The sequence below is a fragment of the Homarus americanus genome, unplaced genomic scaffold (genome assembly GCF_018991925.1).
Source record: "Homarus americanus isolate GMGI-L3 unplaced genomic scaffold, GMGI_Hamer_2.0 scaffold54443, whole genome shotgun sequence".
Lineage (NCBI taxonomy): Eukaryota > Metazoa > Arthropoda > Malacostraca > Decapoda > Nephropidae > Homarus > Homarus americanus.
The window spans coordinates 8,724,260-8,747,554 of record NW_024750852.1 but is presented as its reverse complement, the minus strand read 5'-3'; positions in this window follow the sequence as shown (position 1 = coordinate 8,747,554).

Genomic DNA, 23,295 nt, shown 5'->3' with positions numbered 1-23,295 from the left:
ATTCAGGCCTTCCAATTTATAACATATAAACTGGTACAATATTGCGTTATTGAATTGGAGGGATTTGCTTATGTATTTATGTATATGTAGTATATATAAACAATTGTAATCACTGTGTGCTTCTCTATGTATACAAATAAATAGTTGTATTTAAACTGGAAGAAACTATCAACACATGAATGGATAAACTCAAGCTCTCTCCTATCGCACTCGTTCAGGCATCAATGTAAATATTTTCAGGTTGAGAAAGTGTCTAACTCGCGCCAGAAAATGACAGCTTTAGTGGAATTGATTTTCATTTTCTAAAGGAATATAACTCGAGCCTTTCAGGAACACAAGATTGCCTTTTGCTTTATAATGCATGTTTAGAGTATATGCTACTTCATCCAGCTTACGTAAGGCTGCCGTGATCAAAGAAACTTTTTTTTTTCATTAAGACGGAGTTTTTATACGTCTGCTGCTGTGTGTCTGAGAAGTTATAAGCAAAAGTTTGGTATTTATCCAGGAATTAGTCGCAGTGAAAGATGTTTATACACTAGGAAGTCTTGTAAATAGGTTTATTCGTGAATTAACCTTTAAGACGTAAATGGCGTATTTCTCAAATAGGGTCAACTTTGTGTTTTTATAAGTGCAACTTAATGGAAATTAATTCATATATGTTAAGATATTAACTTTCATTCAAGACGTAATTTACCATCATATGGTAGCCAAATTATATTTGACCTCCAATAGAAAAAAAAACCCCAGCTTAAAAAAGAGTAATTCATGATATCAACTCTACCTCAGCGAGTAGCAACTCTGCCTTACCAGCTAAGAAGACGTTTGAGTCCTACATATACTACCCAGTTCCCACTTACTCTGTAAAGTGGGATGGTGATTGCAAAGGTATCCAGAGTTGAAACTTGTTTCAAATTTACCTGATGGCAACCAGGATATCCTGCCGTCAGGTAATCATGACTAACCCACAAAAACGTGGAAAAGTGCTGTAAAATAGTGACGATGATGATTCTTGAAGTTTGTTATTTGACAAAGAAAACTTAGGGCCTCTGCCGTAACAATAATCTCGATCCGAAAACCATAACACATGAAATAGTCTTATGAATATTACAAACATTTCTAATAATAATGTTTCAACAATTGTTTTTTTTACATCTTAGGAAAACATTAATGGGAGTTCCTCCCTCACAAATTTCACTCCTTCGTTTAACACTGGCCAGTTTTTCTCTTTTATGGCGGGGAAGCCCAGAGAGAAATTTTCAAATTAAATTAGAATGCGAATTTGATAACACCATGAATAACAGATGATGGGGGATTCATGAGGGTTAGCCAAGAGATGACAGCCATTTAAAAGGACCAACACACACGTGTGTGTGTGTTTGGAATAAATCTTTACTTTGTACCTCGTAAAGTTGATCCCTTCGAATCTATTTGGACTCGGTTCTTGAGTGACGTTATGTCTTGCTGGGTGATGGTAGTTGTGGTGGTGGTGGTGGTGGTGGTAGTGGAGGTTGTGGTGGTGATAGTGGTGGCAGCGGCGGGGGAATATTCTAACAAGAGTTATCATGGTCTTCACAACAAGCCTTCAAGGAGGTAAATGAAACTCACTTCGGAAAATTGCATGGGGGATGGACCCAATTTTTCCTATTTGGGGAAAAGTGTGCGTGTGTGTGTGTGTGTGTGTGTGTGTGTGTGTGAGTGTGTGTGTGAGTGTGAGTGCATGTGAGTGCGTGTACGCGCGTGTGTGTGCGCGCGCGCGTATGCGTGTGTGTAAAACTTAACAGCGTCGACCACGAGAAGTTCATCAAATTTTGTGTTTTGTTTCGTTGTTTTTGAGGGACTGAAGGTCGACTCAACAGAAGAAAGACTTACCTGAGACCCTCATACATTTCAATCCTGATGTTGCTTAAGTATTCTCACGCCAATAAAAGAAAACGAAAAACAAAGTGAAACAACCGCCACCTTTTTAAGATTTACTACACAGCCACAGGGAGACACCACAGAATAAACAAATACTTCATGTTTTTTAAATTCATTCCTTAAAGATGATTGCATTACGGTTACTTAAATTAATAAGAGTCATTGGAATAATAGAATGAAGTATTGTCAGTTTTACAATTAATTTTATATCATCACAAAAGAGAGTTGTACGGACAATGACCTACTTGAAAAAAAAAAGATCACACAAGCGAAAAATTTGCTATATTGAAATTTTTAAAATTCGAAGATATTAACACCTACTGCTGTGTCCTCTTTGTTTACAAATCTATCAATCACTTGCTTGACAATAATTACTTCCAGTTCCGGAATAATCAGAGATACAACTTAAGGCACCCAGAGCTACTAAGACCACCCCCCATGCGCTCCTCTCAGTCCCAGACCTCCGTAAAATATCATGGTGTGAAGGTGTGGAACAACTTACCCCCACCCATCCGAGCAAAGACTACGCTCCCTTCCTTTAAATCATCTCTAAAAAAATATCTATTGTCGAAGTATTAATATTTCTTGTAACACCTACTATATTTACAGTACCTGCTTTTATTGTACCACCAAATCCGTTTTATCGGAAATTATTCATGTAAATAAATAAGTAATTACCATTGCAATACACATAATTGCCAACTAGACATAATCCTGACTGCTCTGTCCTCTTGTTCAACCTTATTACTGCACAACCCAGGTTGTACTGCTCCCCCATTATACTTATGTTTTTAAATTCCACTCTAATTTATATGTATATGTGTATGTGTATGTGTGTATATGTATATATATATATATATATGTATATATGTATATATGTGTATATATGTATAGGTATGTGTGTATGTATGTATAAATAAATAAAAATAATAATAATAAAAAAATAAAAAAAATAAAAATAATAAATAATAAAATAAATAAATATTGAGGTGATAACCGTGGTAACATTATGAGATGTACCTATTACCACCATGCTATTGTACTATTCCAGATGATACTAAATGTATTGTATATATCAGGTGCCTCAAAGAGAGCTCAGGTTCTCAACTGGCTCAGCCATGTTAATATTGTTATTATTATCCACTCTGTATCTGTATTTTTCTGGCTAAATAAACTGTTACAATTCAGTTCAATAATTGATGTTTCGGCAGCTACCACAGTGAGGGTGAGGGCGTGGCGGTGGGTGCTGTCAGTCACTGTTGAGCTATAATAAGTAAGAGTTTATCTGAGATTAACACAGTACTAAATGTCCTAACTTCTTATTCTGATGTTGCAATAAGTTATCGAATTAACTTTTAGATATTGTACTTATAATGTTCTGCAGAAAATCATTGAGTTATATAAATAACCGGCTTTACCTGCCTTGCTGGGTACAGTAGGTCAATATGAAATACGAAGGATCTTTGCTGAAGACAGGACAGCAGTAGGAGGTGAGGATGTTGTCGAAAGGCAGTAGTTTTAAAGTTTCTAATGACACTGACTTGTCTAGATTTTTGTTCAGTTTATTCTGCTTTGTCGTAGGACCAGTAATATATGAGTACAGGAATATGCAATTACAGTTGACCTTTAAGTTAAGTTGTGTAACATTTCAGGGTTCTTGATAATTTACCAACGCCAAAAGAGTTGTTTTGTACTTCTATAATGCACTTTAGGAAGAATTGCGGCACTGGGATAATTTCAAAATGATAATTATTTCTTTTCGCGAAAATCCGAGCTCAAGTGCCCACAGGAGTAATCATTTAAATGTCCATTACATAAACTAGACGTGGATCTCATCAATATAAACCGTATTAAAACAAAAAGATCCATAAACCACTCCCATTCTTTCTATTTGACTGATGTAACAGACCAGACATGTTGTACTATGGTGTTCCCCTCCACAACACGGCCCCAAGAGTTTAATATGAGCTCACCCCTTCACAGATCCTACTATCATCCATCAGCTGTACATTCATCGCCATAAACCAGTTAGCACACACGTCGCTGCTTCTTGGAGGTTCACAACCATCACACCTTCATTTCAACTCTTTCAGCGGCTATATCACTAGCAAGTATACGGACTTGGCGCACCCACATTCAACCACAACAAATATTTTGCCCTTAACCTTCTGGTCACTGTTACTCTCGTCTGTAAAATAAATATTGGTCATTATTCTATATATGGCTTCATCTCTTAATTAATTCACCTTTCTATACTTATGCAAGTCCTTCTTTCTGTTGTATATATTCTGGTATCAATCCTCTTATCACCACACAGTTGTATAATTCTTCTTTCTTTTCAGTTGTCGCGCTCTTATTTACCTCCCTATCATCATCTCTTCCGTGAGCATCTTCCACACCAAGGCCTGGTAGACCCCTCACTCAGAATATCCACGTCTCTCTTTCTCATCCCACTTGCAATCTGAGGCAGAGGAACTTCTTTCTATACCATCACGTATACCTGCATGTTTTCACTCAACAGGAACACCACATCCCTTTTCACTCTTAGTCTACCAAATATTCTTGACTTTACGCCTCTTACTTGTCCCCAGCAGACTTCTTGTTCTTAGCCCTGTGACCATAGGATGTGTGTATTTGTGTATGTCTGTGTGAATACATATTATCTGCTGCATGTATCTATAGAAAGAGAGACATGTCCATATATGAAGACAGGAATGTAAAGAGAAAGCGGATGGAAAGAAAGGAAAGTACAAAATAAATAGGTAGCAAACAGACAGGCAAGAGAAGGATAAGGATATAGATCGAGAGAGAGAGAGAGAGAGAGAGAGAGAGAGAGAGAGATGGAAACATGTGTAATTCAAACAGATATATAGATAGAGATATAGCGAGAGTGATGCAAATTCTACAGTGTTATCATGAATCCATATGCATGAAGTTCTCACCTGAGTGGAGCAGGTGGGGAGGAGCAGGAGCTACACCTCCACCTGTACGGCTTTTAAAGATGAGGCTCCTGACTCCTGCCTGCTGGCATCCTCGACCACCAGCCACCACGACTTTCTCAGTATTTCAGAATTTCCGGTATCCCGGATCCCAAAGGCAGTTCGGTTTGTGGAGATTTGCTAGCAACCGTGTATATATATATATATATATATATATATATATATATATATATATATATATATATATATATATATATATATATATATATATATATATATATATATATATATACACCGACTAATAATGGCCCAGCTATAACCCGACAGCGAGCAGTCATGCAAGAAATGATCTTTATATTGCATGAGACTTCATGAAGAGAAATGAGGAATGTCAATCAAGATTTTGTCCTCTGTTATCATGATAAAAATGTATAAAATGTATATCATCAAAATATTTTATAATTTTATAATGAGGTCAAAAGAAATTCAACGTGCTGGAAAAAACACATTAAGTGGGAAAGAGAGAGAGAGAGACTTTCTTCCCCTGGAAAAAAAGCTCTTTGGTTTTTTTACCTTTAGATGTACTGTATATACGACGATAATAACTGTCCACGCAACCTCTTACTGTTCAAGATAACTGACTCAGAATCGTCGAGATAACTGATTCTGACTGGTTGATATGACTGGCCTGACTGGTTGAGATAACTGGCTTTGACTGGTTGAGATAACTGGCTTTGACTGGTCGAGATAACTGGCCTTGACTGGTCGAGATAACTGGCTCCGGCTGGTCGATGTAACTGGCTGTGGCAACACTGGTCGACCAAGATAACTGGCTCTGGGAACACTGGTCAACCAAGATAACTGACTGTGGCATCACTGGACAATCAAGATAACTGGATGTGACAATACTGGACGATCAAGATAACTGGATGTGACAATACTGGACGATCAAGATAACTGGCCGAGGCAACATTGGACGACCAAGATAACTGGCCGAAGCAATACTGGACGACCAAGATAACTGGCCGAGGCAACATTGGACGACCAAGATAACTGGCCGAAGCAATACTGGACGACCAAGATAACTGGCCGAAGCAATACTGGACGACCAAGATAACTGGCTGAGGCAACATTGGACGACTAAGATAACTGGCCGAAGCAATACTGAACGACCAAGATAACTGGCTCAGGCAACACTGGACGACCAAGATAACTGGCAGAGGCAACACTAGGCGGTCAAGTTAAGTAACCAATGGATGGGATCGGCATCAGACTGTAAGCTGGATATATGGCCGGCGGGGAGCTTATCTAGCGTAGCGACGATGTTATGTTTCTGGTGTATGTACGTGTGTCTGAGTGTATGTACGTGTGGCTGAGTGTATGTACGTGTGTCTGAGTGTATGTACGTGTGTCTGAGTGTATGTACGTGTGGCTGAGTGTATGTACGTGTGTCTGAGTGTATGTACGTGTGGCTGAGTGTATGCACGTGTGTTTGTGTGTGTTATACCAAATAATTCTGTAATATCACAAACAACAACCTTGTAATTACCTTCTTTAAGAAAACGCAAACTCATCATACACAATGAAGTCATAAAAGAAGTACACACACACACACACACACACACACACACACACACACACACACACACACACACACATATACGAGAACCATAACATATTATTATTCCTAAGTTAAATTTCTTCCATTGATTTAAAAATTAAGCAGATTGTCCTGATACAAGGAGAGAACCAGGAATTATTACATAATAAAGTGGATTCCTACTGGCATTCTTCTTCTTAATTATATATAATAATTCATTCCCCCGCTATCAAGTATCATTAATGTTCGTCTAACTGCTACTTTGTTATTAATGTTCTCGAGGAACTTGTCTCATTTCCCGGAAGAATTAATACCTTCTGTCTTGTGTTTTTTTCTTGTAATAACAATGGTGAGGCCGACAGTGGTGGGCGAATGCAATATGTCTCTCTGTCTTAAAGTCTTATAAGGAGGGGGGGGGTTAAACAAACTAAAGGAGTGTTAATTAGAGACTGAACCCTCGTCTCTGTGTCTTGTATACCATAATGTGGACCTCAAGGCGGCAGTGATCTAACCCAACTTTACCATAATTAATGGTTTATACGTCTTGACTAATATATTATTGTGTGTTTATTCCTTCACTCCTTTGTGTGTGGTGAGAGAGAGAGAGAGAGAGAGAGAGAGAGAGACGGACGGACGGACGGACGGACGTATCTACCAACCAGCTACGACACTATCAAAAAAAAAAAAAAAAATCTCAGACCACTTCTACTACACACTCACCAAAATCATAACAACACACATCCCTCTTCACCTACAGAGTAAATGAAGTTTTACCATCTAATAACTTAAGATCACTATTCAACTCATTATCCCACATACCTTTGTTATTTCATTCCTCTCTTCTCGGTACAAATATTTCCTTAATTCTGTTTTTAAGAGATTGACCCAAGTATTAAACACAATGATAATATCCAAGCATCAGAGGAGAGGAGGTGGTGGTAGTCTTTGGGCTATAACCACTTTTCAGGCACTGTATAAAACATATTTCAATAGCATAATAGAAACTAGTTTGTGTGGAGTGTTTATTTATTCCTCTGTGTTATGGATAATATTCTCATAATTACAGGAAATCAGGTGTTATGCAAAATGTAAAAAAAAAAATGAAATTAATTTTTTGAAATTTAGAGAACAGTTTACCTGGGTGGTGAGATAAGAGAATTCCTTCATCAGCCAAGATAATGAACTAATCTTACAATGCTTTGATTTTCCTTTGATAATATAAACTCACTATTCCTCTGACACTAAGGAACATTATAACCCCCCCAATGTTGTTAAAAAAAAGAGAATTTACTGTTATTATTACAAGAGGGCGTTCCTGTGGCGTTTTAAAAGACACTGTTTTTCATGATGTTATTAAACGTTTTTCCTTTTTGCGTCATAAACGATGTTATTACCTCCCCCTCACTTCATATCTGGTTTTAGGTTAGGTTAGATTTATAACATTGCCACCACATGGAAATTACTTTTTTTTTTTTTACCCTCTACCGTATGAGTGAATTTATACCCCTCCTTGAGAACATTTACCCCATGCTAAATATTACTGTCTCTTAATGTTATGTTGCTTTTGTTATGAGAGGTATTTAACATCGTAAATATGTTATGTCGTAAATATAGCATTGTAAATATGTTTTATGTTTTGTGTAATGAGATGTTTTCCTTCGTTATATAATCCGGTGTACTGAGGGGTATTGTGGTCTGATGGGCTGTTCTTTTCATTTGATTGGAAATGGAATAAGAGTTGATTGAGAATAGAGAAGATGAACATAGAGAGATTGGTTAAAATAATGAGATGGGTAATAAAAAAAATTGAGTTAGTGAAATTTCCATAGGTAGAGAGATAGATAGACTAGTGAATAGATAGATAGATAGATAGATAGATAGATATACAGAAGGATATACAGATAATTTAATCGCCAGACAGCTAATTAGACCAATGATTATATTTATTTAATATAAAGAAATAAATAAACCAAATTATTATTATTATTATTATTATTATTATTATTATTATTATTATTATTATTATTATTATTATTATTATTATTATTATTATTATTATTATTATTATTATTATTATTATTATTATTATTATTATCATCTACTACAATGGTCAATATATTATGCTTACATTTTCTTAATTTATCAAACTTAACCACCATTTTTTTTTAATGGAAATCGACTTCCTTGGCGACTCTTGGGTTCCAACTTGTCGAGAAATAACTTCAAGTTAATTTGTAAAGTTTAAACTAAGTAAAGCTATTCTACTGCATATTTAACTGCAGGCGAGAAAGAAAAACGTATTTGGACAAGAGGAAAAACTATGAAAATTTAATATAATCTGAGAGAAGGAGTTACGTGGGGAGTGTGTGAGCCGGGAAGACCTCACACTGTGTACCAAATGAGGGGCGTGACTCAGGTAACACAGGTAATTAATGTCCTTCATATTATATTGTATATAATTTTTCGTCTTCCTCTTCTTTGGGTGTTTTTTTGTCTTCTATCTTTTCTGCTTTTTCTTCTTCTTCTGTTGTTGTATTATTATTATGTTTTTGTTTTAGTTGTTGTTTTGTTGTTGTTGCTATTGTCGTTATCGTCTTTACTTATATTATTATCTTTATTCTTTTATTAAGTATTGTTATTTCTAAACTTGCATCAATATAAATGTCTTGTGTACACCTGAGCCCTACCTGGAGCCTGATGAGGGTTGGCTTACCCTTCACCACAGAGCGTGTCATGATCAAAGCCTGTGTGCGGTACCTGAAATTTACCTGGTCCTCGATCAATGGCCTTGCCACTCTTGGGACGGATTCGTCTTTAGTTGTGATAATTAATTCTTCGGTATTATTTTCCTCTGCAATCGTTAATACTTTTGCATCTCCTATTTTGTATCTAACTTGTCTATTAGGTAAATTGTATTCTCATTCGTTTTGTTCTATTTGTGCATATTAATTTTTCTTATTCCTTTTATGCCTTTTTGTATTCTACTTCCATTTAGATTACCACTCTCCACTTAAGACCAAGCTGAGGGTAGATCAATGCCTCTACTCCTACTTTTTAATTAACTTGTGATTGATCAATAATTCTACCGTTCTCTCGTAGTCTACCTGTAGCTGAACACAGCTTCTACCTCCTACCCTGTAATCCACCTCTATTTTAATCAATACTTCTACGTACTATTCACTAGTATTTTTTTTATCTCCTTCAGCTGATTCAATCCTCATACACCTGAGTTAGTATTCCTCCTCAGCCTCCTGTGTGTGTGCTCAGCTGAGGTAAATCTCTCGTAGATGCTTGAGTCTCTCCCTCACGTCTCATAAAATACAACAGACTGTCGTTCCTGTCTTTCGAAATCTGTTAAACTTATATTACCAAATAGTGTTGTATGTCTATTTTTCTTAGGCCTTCTGTATCAATCAGATGAGGACAAAGATCATTCAGGAGGAAAATCTAACGAAGGTCACATACAACGAGGATATTACAGGGTATTTGGCTGACAACTTCCTCGAATCTAGTTCTGTCGGAATGAAATTTGACGAATTTAACCTCTTGGAAAAAATAAATATTTGTGTTTAGTTTTCATTTCATTTCCCCCCCCCAAGACATCTCTCGAGTCAAACCTAAGAAATAAGTAGATAATTTATGATTATGTCTTGTCATGAACACAATTACTTTCTAATAAAAGTTATATTGGACACAAAAAATTAAAAGTCACGGCACGGCATCTCGAAAGGTCAAAGCACAAAAAAACAAAAATTACATAATCCATGACCTTAACAGCTCCTTACATTTTGTTTAACTAGAGTAGATAACTAACTATCGTAAAGTGATAATAACATAGCCAATATCCCCCTCCTCCACCACTCCTCCCCGTCCTCTACTACATTCATCTCCTCCTCCTCCTCCACTCCCTGTACCTCCTCCACCACCTCCTCCTCCTCCGCCACATCCACTCCCACCTCCTCTACACCCATCTCAACCACCACATCTACCTCCTCCTCCTCCTCCCTTTACCCCCTCCCCTCCACCCTCTCCCCTCCGCCCCCTCCCCTCCACCCTCTCCCTCTCCTCCACTACCACAGACAGAGGAACAGCTTGCTCCTCTTTGTACATTTCTCTCACGCGATCTTGTGAAGGTTAAAAAACAAAGGTAGAATTATGGGCGTTTTACCTGTCGCTGCCTTTGACGTTGAATAAATATAGATTAGACTTTACACAACTATCCGTAACAGCAGCTACCCCTCCCCCCCAGGACCAAGCTGGGGATTTTCTATGTGTTCCTTTCAATTCTTCTTTGTCTCTTTTTTTTATCTGAGTTTTTTTTTATTCTTTTAACGCGTGTCCAGGTTAGAAAAAAAAAGTGGTTTAAAAAAAATCTCGATGAAGAGGTGAACCATATTGGATTCTCTTTTTGGTTTAATTAATACTGTTTCGAAAAGTGTACTGCACATGCACTTTGATGGGTAAGGTCTTATTTTTTTATATTGTTTGTGTCTGTACGGTAGTTGGGATTATGATCAAGTGTCTATATCTTTTATTTCATAGGTTAAATCACACACACACACACACACACACACACACACACACACACACACACACACACACACCTGTTCTATAATCAGTATTCTACTACACCTGTGGTCTGATCGATCCTCCCACACTCTTGCACTCAGCTGGTCATCCGTGCCTGAGCCGGACACTGTAGCGAAGGAACAAAAATGTCAGTGAGTCTGTAAGAGTTTGAGTACAACTGACACAGATATGTTAAGATATCTGTGTGTGTCGATGTCACATACTGAGAACTATCTGGAGATGGACACAAACGAAGAGGGGTGAGGGTGGCTGGTGAACTTTGGAGACTGAGTCATATAAATTGAATTGAGTGCTAGAATATTGAAGACCTTGAATCAAATGTCGGAGTGCTTGACAGCGTTGAGTTTACAGGAACAATTTTATCAGGGGGTTTGATAGTGCCAAGTAAACAATACAGGAATGTTAGTGAGTATATATGGCATTGTGGTGTACAGAGACTCAATAATGTGACTGCGCCAGTGAGTGTCTAGCACACAAATAAAAGTAGATAATGCCAAGCTGCCTGGTAACACAGACGGAGAAATGTCAGAGTTTCTGGTAGTGTCGAATACACAGACACAGATTAGAAACTGTGCTCGGCGTAGCGAGTGTTGACGCACCTCAACAAGCGTAATTGTTCACTTTGTTTGTTCTTGTGATTGTGTTCAGGACAGCCAATGGCATCGCTCCGAGTGCTGGTTCTGCTGCGTTTTACCTCCACCTTGTGAGGGCGAAGCAACAAAAAATGTGTTATTGGAAAATGTTTTGTGATTTCGAATTGTCTATTGGTAAAATTGTAATTTTTTGATAAACAGAATAAAGGGATATTTTGACATCAATCTCTGTTCACCTGGAAAACAATACTATTGGATCACATTATCAGTAAACCTTTCCTTCTCTTTGTTGTTCTACCTAGTATATCGTAACAGGCCCTACTGGCTGCTCACCATGTGCATTACGTCACCACGATTTGTCCACTATATGATATATTTTCCTTATATAATAACTCTTAGAATATATAGTTAATGAGGTAATATTTTATTATATGACTTATTAGTTGTTAGTTAGTCGACAGAACAGTTACATTAAAACAAAGCCAAGGATTTGAATCGTTTGGAAGTCCTATATAAATTTTTAATACAAGTCTTTGGGTAAATACTGAAAGGCTTTAGAAATCACCAACGTATTTTTCTCACTCGTGGTAAGTGTGACAGAAATACATACCAGTAAGTGACGGGAATTACAGTAGAGGGACCATGGGGTGGTGTTATGGTGTACCACTAAGTGTAGCTGTAGGATTAAAGGACTAGTACATGTGGTAATTGACCCGCAGGTTATGGTCGTGAAAGTATAACGGTGGCACTATAGTAACACACACACACACACACACACACACACCCCACACCACACACACACACACACACACACACACACCACATACCCACACCACACACACACACACACCCACACACACACACACACACACACACACCCCACACCACACACACACACACACACACACACACACGTATACAAGTTGAAATAAAGCGGGCATAAAACTCTTCAAAAATGTGAGTACAAAGAATGAGCGAGAGACAAACGCTGTACACGGTATCAAGTGGCGTGTAGTACGAGATCGTTTGTCCGTCCGTTCGTCTCTCCGTGATATATGTGTTCTGTTTACGCTCTGAGGTCAAGTTGAATGTGACCACTCAGAGTTAAAGGATTTTAATTGGAAAGACAACATGGTAGGCTGAACACAGGTGCCGTGGTCAGAATACTTTTTGATTTTTAGTTACGGGTGAGGCATTTTACGTGAACGAGGCCCAGAAACTCTTCCCTCGGGCAGTATAACGTGCTGAGAATAAAGTTCCGCTTAAATAAATATTTTCTAACAAATCTAAGTGAAGCTAATTTGATATTTAACTTGGAAAAGCGTAAAATAAAGGCTGTGGTGGGGGGGGGGGGGCATTAAATATAGAATCGCTAAATATTTGTTACTTTCTCGAAGGAACTGAATATCAGGATACATTTCATTACGTGAAAATCCTCTGCACATACAGTATTCACATTATAACCGAACATGTAGAAAAGCGTACGGCAGGTGTTGTGTAGAGCAGATGGCGTTCTCGTTAACAAACTGTACCTTAAGGGGTTTCAGAGATAATTATAAACCCACGTCATCAAAGGCCTATTTTTCCTAGTTACACATCCCAACATAAAACACCTTGTGACCTCAAAGACACATACACCAACATAAGTAGATGAGTTTGGTTGGTCGACAGCCACCAACAGAGCTGTCTCCATCTAACTAGGTCCATCCCGGGAGATTTTAAATATGAGATAGAGAGCGTCGTAGCGAGGATATGATTAACTAATGTAGGTTTCTTAATTATGGTTGTATAATGTATCTTGCACCTCTAGCCTCCTCACTCTGTATCTCTCTACTTCCCTATCCATTCTCGTATTTCTTTTTCAACTCTACCAGCATTTTTTCTCTTCCTTTCTTTTTCATGTATATCTACCTCTCTTTCTCCCCCCCCCCTCTTTCCCTTCGCCTCCCCTTCCTCTCCGGGATCTCGTCTGGGAGCAAGTGGGAGGATGGACCACCATCTGTTCTGGGTCCCGCGTGAAATTACCTTCACCGTGGGAGCGACGAGGAGGAGGACCGCTGGCAGGGCTCCGGGGATAGAGCATAAAGAAGCAGGTAGCTGGCTGCTGGTTGCTCCTTGGTTTGTTAATAGTTATGATGAATTATTCTTGTTATGCTTCGTAACCTCTAGCATGGTATTTACGCATACTCTTTCAACGGGGAAATCTGGTGAATCAAGAGTTACAAAATATTGAAATGTAGTAACGAGAAACTGTTATGGTTCACTGATCAGGAGTCACCGGGCAACGTAAGAGTCTTATGATTTATTCGTTATTAAGCTGAGGATTTCAATTCGTTATCCTCGACACGAATTGATGATAAAGGGATTTACATATAAATTTCTCATTTCCATAATCTACTTCCTGTCATTTTTTCCTTAGTGAAGGTTTAGGGTGTTTTATGTCTAGGCCAAACGTCACTTCAGAGTAAACAGAGGGAGAGTGGGGATAACGAGAGGCAGTAAGAAGCAGGTAAACAATAACTAGAAACTGTAAAGCGGAGACGAAAGAAAGAGGAAATAAGCAGAAGGAAAACATTTATAATCTAAACTACAGCAAAGTGACATGGGAGGGAGGACAAGCGGTGGTAAGAGAGAGAGAAACTTAAATAAAACAGAGTCATGGGAGTGTCTGTGTGTGTGTGTGTGTGTGTGTGTGTCTAAGTGTGTGTGTCTAAGTGTGTGTGTGTGTGTGTGTGTGTGTGTGTGTGTGTGTGTCTAGGTGTAATAATAAAAAATAATAATTAACGGTTTATTGAAAGAGCATGGCAGCCGGAAGGCTGAAAATATACAGTTATATAATTGGGGAATGGGTCTCTTGATTTACAAATAATATACAAGTAACATAACTGATACAAATATGATATATAATAACTAGGTGGGGAGAAGGTCAAACTACAGGGCATTTCAACATAGTGACAGTGCAAAAAGTAAGACTGACTGGGAGTGAATACACTGGTTGATTACAAGTTATTGATAATTTTAACAATGGTTGGGACTGGGCTGTTCTTATAGCGATCAGTTCGTGCTTGTATGGGCTGGATGCGGTAGTGGTGTCGAACAGCATTTCTCGGGCAAGGTATCTCGGGTGGTAGTAGGAGCCGGTGTCGAGGATGGTGCAGACGCTTCTCACCGAATTTGCAGATGAAGTCATGGTGATGGTCAGTGAGAACCGGGAGGGTCAGTGTGTTGAGCGCTTCTTGATATGTGGAGTAGGAAGGGGAGAGAATAATCTTGCATGCCCTCTTTTGCACTTTTTCTAGGTGTTTTCGTTGGGTGGCATTTAGAGAGGAAGACCAGGTAGGGGAGGCATAGGTGAGCTCGGGAAGTATGAATGTTGAGTAAACACTGAGGAGCTCAGGTGCAGGAACTCCGAGGGACTTGAGTCGGCTGAGGAGGTGGAGACGGAAACTGGAGGATTTGACAACTTCACTGACGTGCGGTTTCCAATTTAGTTTGTTGTCTATGGTGACGCCGAGGAGCTTAGTGGAATCTACAACCTGGAGTGTGTTGGGACCTAAAGTAATGGAAGGGGGTGGGACAACGTCGGAGAAGAGGTTGATGTGCATAACCATGGTCTTGGTATGGTTGATGGTGATGTGGTTGTTGGTGGCCCAGTTTTGGAGACTGTTCAATAAATCCTGAAGGGCGGTATAGTCGGGAGCAGAATTGTTGACACATCCCAATGGTGGAGTCGTCGACATATTTCCACCGAGCAGGGGTTTCTCTTAGGGCATCATTGATAAGCATAAGGAAGCATAGTGGTCCCATCTTGGTGCTTTGGGGGATGCCACAGTTGAGTGACTGAAAGGTGGAGACAGCCCCTCGGAAGCGTACAGCTTGGCGTCAGTTACTGAGGAAGTCTGTAAGCCATGGTATAAGACTTCTTAGAAACCCGAGGTCGATAGCTTTGTTGATGATTAAATTGTGGGCGACTAGGTCGAATGCCTTAATGAAGGCGACAGCTACAGACGTTTTTCGTTTCACCAGATGGCGGTATATGTAGTCGAGAAAGCTGACAAGACAGTGAATGGTGGAGGAAGTTTTCATATTACCAAATTGTTGAGGATCTACGGCTCCTGCAATATCAGCATAAGCCCAGTCGAACACAAAACTTTCACAGATTAAGCTAGGTATTGGGGTGATTGCAATGGGTCGTAGCTGATTTAAGGATTGTGGGCTGGTTGACTTGGGCACTGGTGACACATAAGAAGTCTTCCAGTCAGCTGGGCATCTGGCTTGACTGAGAGAAGCATTGATGATGGAGCAGAGGGGTTTAGCAAGCTCCGGGGAGAACTCCTTGAAGAGTTTCATTGGCAAGTCAATGGGGGTGGTGGAGCGTTTTAATTTTAGTTTGTCCAGGGGTTTTGCTACCTCAAATTCTTCTTCTAAGTCAGTGGGAAAGGGGGGCTGGTAGGTAAGCAGAGAGATTGGTTGTATCAAGCCGGGGGAGCGTCTGGCATATAGTAGCGAAATGGTTATTTGATTGCTCAGCTGCGTCAACATTAGTGAGATGGCTAAGGAAGGGGAGGGGGTGTGTCTTATTGTTTAGTCCACAGAGTTCTTTAAGCTTACCATACCATTGACTGAAGTTGGTCTGCTTCAGGTGTTGCAATTTGGTTGGGTAGTGAGACTTCTTTGCAGTGCGTATTTCGTGGATGACTCGGTTGCGAAGGGACCTGTAGCGGTTGTGGTCATTGAGATAAAAGGCTCTGTCGCTCTGTTGCAAAAGTCTTTTGATCCGAGGTGTGATCCAGGGCAAATCAGTTGGGTGAGATCTGACGGACTTCTCGGGGAAGAAGTGGTGGTGAGGTTCCGTGATGGTGTTGGTATAATTTATCCATTTGGTGTCCACGTCATCCACACAAAGTACTTCAGTCCAGGGATGGTGAACTATCCACTGCCCGAAGAGACGCACTGCAGAGTCAGTAATCGGCCTGTAGGTCTTGATGTAGGGTCTCTGTACTTGAGTGGGAGTGGCAGCTGGGGACCAGAGCACTGATAGGTGTGTGCTACACCCGATAGGAGGGATTGGTTGAGGTGGTTGGTACTGGTCCGCTAAGTCGGTTAAGATAAAGTCAAGGGTATTTTGACCGTGTTTGGGGAAGTTCACAACTTGTGATAGTGACTGGTGGTCCTGGACATCAGTGGTGTCAATTTCATTATAATCCCCGCATAATACTAACTTAGCACATGGGTACCTAAATCTGAGGTGGTAATGAGATGATTGATAAGAGTGTCTCTGGTGGGTGAGCGAGGCGGATGGTATGACACAGATTATGATGGAAGCAGTGTGGCGCGGGTGGGCCCGTGGCACAACACGTATCCATAATGCTTCCACATCTATGTGAATGAAGGTGATGAAAGAGTTGATATCCCCAATATGTCACGTTTCAGGCACAATTTGCCAAGCCTCACATATGGCAACAACGCTAGCAGCTGCTGACGGACTGTGGTTGCCAGCTCATCAAACTTGTTAGCTAGGGAAGTGACGTTGGAGAGCAGTAAAGACGGGAGATCATACCATAAACGTGGAACTTCAGTGTAATGGTACGGTCTCTCAGGGATGGGTTTCTCTGGTTTCCTAGTGGAGGTACTGTCCTAATGGGCTTATGTTTATGACGTCCCTGTCTACGGCTGCGCGCGTGGAATATGTTCAGTGTGTGTGTGTGTGTGTATGTGTGTCTAAGCGTGTGTGTAAATTATAAAATAATAATAATAATAAGTAACGGTTTATTGAAAAAGTCGGCAGCCCGAAGGCTGAAAATATACATTGGACAAAAATGACTTATTACGTACAAAGACACGGGGTGGGTGTGTCGTTTAACAAAAGCTTTCATTACTGAAGGAAGAAGGAACATGAATTGAACATACAAATTATTATAGTTTACAGTTGATGGCCCGGGCCTGGGCTGGTCATGGAAACCCAAGGTGGTGAGGTGTTCACATGGTGTATAACTCGTCCTCGGTTGTTGATATGAAGGACTTCACGTGGTCATGGAAACATCGGGTGGTGTGGTGTTCACGTGGTGTAGTAACTCATCCTCGGATGTTGATATGAAGGACCTCACGTGGTCATGGAAACATCGGGTGGTGTGGTGTTCACGTGGTGTAGTAACTCATCCTCGGGTGTTGACGTGAAGGACCTCACGTGGTCATGGAAACACCAGGTGGTGAGGTGTTCACGTGGTGTAGTAACTCATCCTCGGGTGTTGACGTGAAGGACCTCACGTGGTCATGGAAACACCAGGTGGTGAGGTGTTCACGTGGTGTATAACTCATCCTCGGGTGTTGATATGAAGGACCTCACGTGGTCATGGAGACATCGGGTGGTGTGGGGTAGTGTCATAGTGCCTCACTGCTCGGTGATGTTGTGTTATCCCGTAGTGGTGCATAGCCGGCCGGCCCTCTGTTGTTCCCAGGGTGGACGGATTAGCACCTCCTTGTCAGAAGATGGTGGTTAGTTCCCAGGGGTGCTTATCTCACTGGTGGGTTGCGGCTTTCACTGGTACTGTCTAGCGCTGAATTCACTGGCTGAAACACTGTTCACCACTGTTCAACACTGATCCCAATTATTTCCGAAACGAAATTGTCACTTTGATTATGTAGATATCCCGGTGGTGTGAATGGGTCGGGGAGAGGGACTGGGCCGACATTGGCCAAGGGGGGCAGCTGCGTAGCGGGAGCAGCACCTGAATAGGCCTTGACCCTGCGGTGGTCAAGGATGTGTGTGTAGTAATAATAATAATAATAATAATAATTAACGGTTTATTGTGTGTCTAGGTGTGTGTGTGTGTGTCTAGGTGTGTGTCTAGGTGTGTCTCTAGGTGTGTGTGTGTGTGTGTGTGTGTGTGTGTCTAGGTGTGTGTGTGTGTGTGTCTAGGTGTATATATGTGTGTGTGTGTAGGTGTAATAATAATAATAATAAACGGTTTATTGAAAAAGTTTGCAGCCCGAAGGCTGAACATATACATTGGACATAAATGACTTATTACATACATAGGTGGTTTAACAAAAGCTTTCATTAGAGAAAGATGAAGGAACATAAGAAAATAAGGAGTCTGCAATAGGCCGGTTGGCCTGTGCATGGCAGCTCCTGTCGAGAGTTACTACCACTCTCTATCATCCATGAATCTATCTAGCCTCCTTTTGAAACTTTCCAGAGTTCCCGCACTTACTACAAAGTTGCTAAGCTTGTTCCACTCGTCCACCACCCTATTTGTGAACCAGTTTCTTCTTATCTCCCTCCCTAAACCTAAACTTATCCAACTTGAATCCGTTGCTCGAGTCCTATCCTGCTCGGATATTATAAGAACTTTATCTATATCCCCTTTATTGATTCCTTTCACCCACTTAAATACTTCTATCATATCTCCCCGCACTCTTCGTCTTTCTAGGGAATGCAAGTTAAGTTTCTTTAACCTATCCTGATATGGAAGGTTTCTAAGTCCCGGAATCATTTTTGTCATTCTTCGCTGCACCGACTCTAGTGAATTTATATCCATTCTATAATAGGGGCACCAGAACTGAACCGCATAATCGAGGTGCGGCCTAACTAGCGCAAGATATAGTTGCAATAAGACCTCTGCACTCTTGTTACTTACACTTCTAGATATAAAACCCAATACTCTGTTTGCCTTATTTCGAACATTAACGCACTGTTTTCTAGGCCGTAGGTCCGGGCTTACAAGTACCCCTAGGTCTCTTTCACAATTCGACTTCTCTAGGTTGATGTTGTTCAGGCTGTATACATTATAAGTATTTGTTCTTCCAATATTAAGTACGCTGCACTTGCTGGTGTTGAATTTCATTTGCCATTTTTCAGACCACCCCTGCAGTTTATTTAGATCCTCCTGTAATGCATTTGCATCCTGCCCTGAATTAATTTGCCGCCCTATTTTGGTGTCATCCGCAAACTTGCTTATGTCACTGCTGATCCCAGTATCTAAATCGTTTATGTAGATTATGAACAAGAGTGGGCCTAGTACTGACCCCTGGGGAACCCCACTGGTTACACGGCCCCACTCAGATTTAACACCATCTACGCTGACCCTCTGCGTTCTATCGGTGAGCCATGATTTTATTCAATTTAAAACTTTCCCCTCGATACCATGAGCCTTAATTTTTCTCAGAAGCCTCTGATGCGGTACTCTGTCAAATGCTTTGCTAAAGTCTAAGTAAATAACATCGTAATTTTCGTCATTATCTACTACCTCGAAGACTTTCCTAAAAAACGTTAGCAGATTTGTTAGACAAGATTTTCCCTTTGTAAACCCATGTTGAGAGTCGTAGATTAATTTGCTTTTCTCTAGATGCGATCGGATGCTATCTGCTATAATTGATTCAAGAAATTTCCCCACTACTGACGTCAAACTGATCGGCCGGTAATTTGACGCTGATGCTCTGTCTCCCTTTTTAAATATGGGTACTACATTCGCCTGTTTCCACAACTCTGGCACAACTCCAGTGTCTAATGATTTTGTAAATAAGTTTACGAGGGGTCCGCTAATCTGTTCCCTACACTCTTTTAAGACTCGAGGAAAAATTTCATCCGGCCCTGGGGATTTTGTGTTCTTTAGTTTATTTATCTTCTTAAGAACATCCTCTTTTCTGATGGTGATATTCTTTAATTTCTCCTCTTCCTTTCCCTTAAATATCAGTTCCACCTCCGGAATTTCATCGCAAATTTCTTCTGTGAAAACTGATAAGAAGTAGCTGTTCAATGCTTTGCTCATGTCTTCACTGCCATTTATCACTTCTCCCCTCCCTGACTTTAAAGGCCCAACTTTGTCCTTGACCTTTGTCCTATATACCTGGAAAAATCAGTGAACATACAGATTAATGTTCACACACGTAGATAATGTGAGCTGAGGTGTTGAACAGCAGACACGTAGTGTAGTAACTCCCTCACAGATGGCGTTATGAGGGGCATCACGTGGAGTACTAGTTCCCTCACAGGTGGTGTTATGAGGGGCTTGATGTGGTGTAGTAATTCCCTCACAGATGGTGCTACGAGAGGCCTGATGATGTAGTAGTTACCTCACAGATGGTGTATGAGGGGCCTGATGATGTAGTAATTTCCTCACAGATGGTGTTATGAGGGGCATCACATTGCGTAGTAATTCCCTCACAGTTGGTGTTATGAGGGGCATCACGTGGTGTAGTAATTCCCTCACAGATGGTGTTATGAGGAACGTCACATGATGCTGTAGCTTATGTTCTTATGTTCTTAACTCATTCCCTACGTGTGTCGTAGCATCATGGGGACACCACGTGGTCAGTTGTAACAGGACTTCACTCACTCAAGTGGGTGAGGTGTGGTCCCAGGCTTCTCTATCGTGGAGTCTCAGGGGAATTATCACTGGGTACCTGGGACCTCTGTGTGAAGGTTAGCTTGGGTAAGACTCAACTGCCGAGTTGTTTTTCACTGACCTAAGCACTGTTTACCACTATTCAACACTGGTTCCATTCCTTTCCCAAATGAAATAGTAACTTCTGGAGAGAACTTGTTGATATTCCGGTGGGGAGGAGGGTTCAGGGGAGGGAGTTGGTATGAGCCAACATAACAGTTGACGTGGCTGCTGCTGAGCAGCGCCAGGTGCGTCTGACCCGTCTTGACCCGTCGGTGGTCAAGTGTGTGTGTGTGTGTGTGTGTGTGTGTGTGTGTGTGTGTAGGTGTGTGTGTCTAGGTGTGTGTGTCTAGGTGTGTGTGTGTGTGTGTCTAGGTGTGTGTGTGTGTCTAGGTGTGTGTGTGTGTAGTGTGTGTGTGTGTGTGTGTGTGTGTGTGTGTCTAGGTGTGTGTGTTAAACTTCACTGGAAAAGAAACGAGATAAGAAAGAGTGGTTCAGACTTCTCCTGTTCATTTAATCTCTCGGTAAAAGTTGTTCGCCAGCACTTAGTTGCATGTTAGAGAAGGGTTAAGGTATTTCTGCGTCTCTCTATTTTCTGTCTGTCTGTCAGTGTGTCTGTCTGTCTGTCTGACTGTCTGTCTGATTTATATAGGGGAAATGGGTCATAGGTCAAACAAAACTTAACCCAGATTTTGGTTAATAATTCCTATATGATTAAAAAAATAGAGGTGAATCCTGGGGGCAGTCAAATTATATAGTGAGACTTTACAGTAATAAAAAAAAAATCCCGTGAAAAAACAAAACGAAAAAGCTTCACTAATAATGTAGAGAGAGAAATTAGAATCCCTTTTTATTTCGCTGGTGTTGCTGAGGTTAAAGGGTTACCACTACTGATGCCAGGAAAAATAGCATTCACCTGTATTGTCGGCGCTTGCAGTCGCTATTTATATTTGGAAACGACTCTTCAGGTATAAAAAAAAGGAAACTTATTTTTTTTTCACTCTGGAAAGTAAATAGAAATGTGGTAGGAAACAAAAAGTTTAAAGTGTCATAATTATGTATTTTGTTCCGATTACGGATTTAAAAATACAGTGTAGTGTAAAGTAAACATAAATTTTTCCATTCAGTCGTTCGCTGACCCTCGTAAATCTTGGTTACGTAGAGCATGAAATAAATTTTTATTCAGTGTGTGTGTGTGTGTGTGTGTGTGTGTGTGGTAAATGTGCTTGGACTTGTGTAAGCGTTGTATAAGAATTGAATAAGTTGAGGGTGAGTTATATCATTAGTAACATTAGTTACGGTGAACAAACATCAACAATATTTAAAAAAAAAAAATATTAATAATTCTTAAAAAAATTATCACATTGTAAACTTGTCACATTTCGTTGTGTTTGTCTTCTCGTTTGATTAATTTACTGTTGTTGGTATAATGATGCAGAATACAAGTGACCTTTGACATATATTAATACTAATAGTTAATTACATGTTATGAAGTTAATTGGATAAATCCCACAATTCTTGAATGTAGCCGCAGTTGTATGGCTTCTACTGTTGTTATATTCAGTATAGTATGAAACTTGATATCTGCTATCTCATTTGACTGTAATTAGCCGAGTTTCAGTAAACAACTAAAATTTCGACAATCACTTGAGTTGAAACATTGACAATCTCATAATCAGTTTAGTTTCAGCGTATAACTAAATATGTCAATACTAATCAGTAGAGTTTCGATAAGTACTAAAGACTTCAGCTATCAGAAGAGTTTCAGTTAACATTAAAAATATCAATACTTGTTCTAGTTTCAGTAAACACATCAGGTTTACAGCATACAGTAGAAGAAGACGTCATAAATTAACTGGATATAATGAAGAGAGTTTCAGTTAGGATACAGCAAAAGAAAATGGAGTATTTCTTAATATATTTTGATACATAAAATACACAGAAAGTTAGCAGAAAGTTTGTACTGTACACAAGATGTTTCTCCTGGGCATATTTCTGGGCTTACCGGGTATATATCTGTGCTCCCTTGGCATATACTGAGCTCATTGGGCATAATTCTGGGCTCACCGGGTATATTTCTGCGCTCACTTGGCGTATACTGAGCTCATTGGGCATATGCTGTGTTCACTGGATAATATTTTTTAGCTCTCTTGGCGTATACTGAGCTCACTTGCCGTATACTGAGCTCACCTGGCACATTCTGAGCTCACCTGATATATTTTTGTTTTCACTGGTTATACGCTGTGTTCGACACCGGCAACACACACACA